The sequence below is a fragment of the Sparus aurata genome, chromosome 24 (assembly GCF_900880675.1).
Source record: "Sparus aurata chromosome 24, fSpaAur1.1, whole genome shotgun sequence".
Classification (NCBI taxonomy): domain Eukaryota; kingdom Metazoa; phylum Chordata; class Actinopteri; order Spariformes; family Sparidae; genus Sparus; species Sparus aurata.
The window spans coordinates 4,039,427-4,040,384 of record NC_044210.1 but is presented as its reverse complement, the minus strand read 5'-3'; the positions used below and the strand labels follow the sequence as shown (position 1 = coordinate 4,040,384).

The 958-nt window shown below is 47.1% G+C and overlaps 1 pseudogene; it reads left to right on the top strand.

The window, feature by feature from the left end:
- Positions 1 to 509: 509 nt before the first annotated feature.
- LOC115577394 (uncharacterized) lies at positions 510 to 687 on the top strand (annotated as a pseudogene).
- The last annotated feature ends 271 nt before the right edge of the window (positions 688 to 958 follow it).

Below are 958 nucleotides of genomic sequence, written 5' to 3'. Positions count from 1 at the left end.
AGCCGTCGCTGCAGGCGACAGGCCCAGGACATAGCCACAAGAAGAATCGCCTCTGCGCTCATTCGGAGGTGGGAGCCGGAGCCACACACAAAGGTCAAGGCAGTGGCAGCCTGACTCTCTGGGTGTGGAAGGTGGGAAGGAGCAAGAGGTGGAGGACCTCCTCTGAGCACCACCAGCGGGTCCCCAGGGGCCTGATGAGTTCCCTTGATAGGGACTCACCCCACTCCTGCACAACAAGGACTTGAGAATTTTAAATGCTTTCCCTATTAAAAGACATGCTCATGGACTCACACTTATTTACACAATGGACTTTTAATATCTCAAAGAGCACTTTGTTTCAACATGTCTTATGCATTTTAAGGCAATCATATGTGTCCAGATATAAATAATGTATTGTTGCTAATGACGTGTTGATTTTAAATGTTTTTAAATCGCTTTGATAGAAATGTATGTGATGATTGTCCCAAAAAACATTAAGGAAAAGTGTACATTTAATGATAAATGTGTCAATACATTTTTTCGTAAGAAGAAAACCCTTTTGTTGTCAGTTTAATATCTGATAGGTCCTCTATATGGGGACAACATATTAAATGGATTTTTAGCCTCGGAAGCTGAAACAGGGGCTTGCTTTGTTGACTCCACGCATCGACCCAGTATTGCGGCGCCGCTGGGAACGGTGCACCCCTCTCCTGCCTTGTGGGAAATCAATCACTTCTGCAGACCAAAGGCCTTGTGACAGCCAACTTGACACCGACAATAGAGAGTGGGCTCGTGGCATAATTCCCTGGTGGCACACTAACGTTGTTGCTCCTGGAGCCACGGTTGGCTCCCAGTCTCAGAGATCAGCCATGACAGCCGGGGGGGAAATTACGGTGCAGAACAAACTGCAGCGAGAATTACGCTTCTGCACAGTCAGAAAAAGAGCCACTCCCCCGGAAAACATGAACACACTCCGATA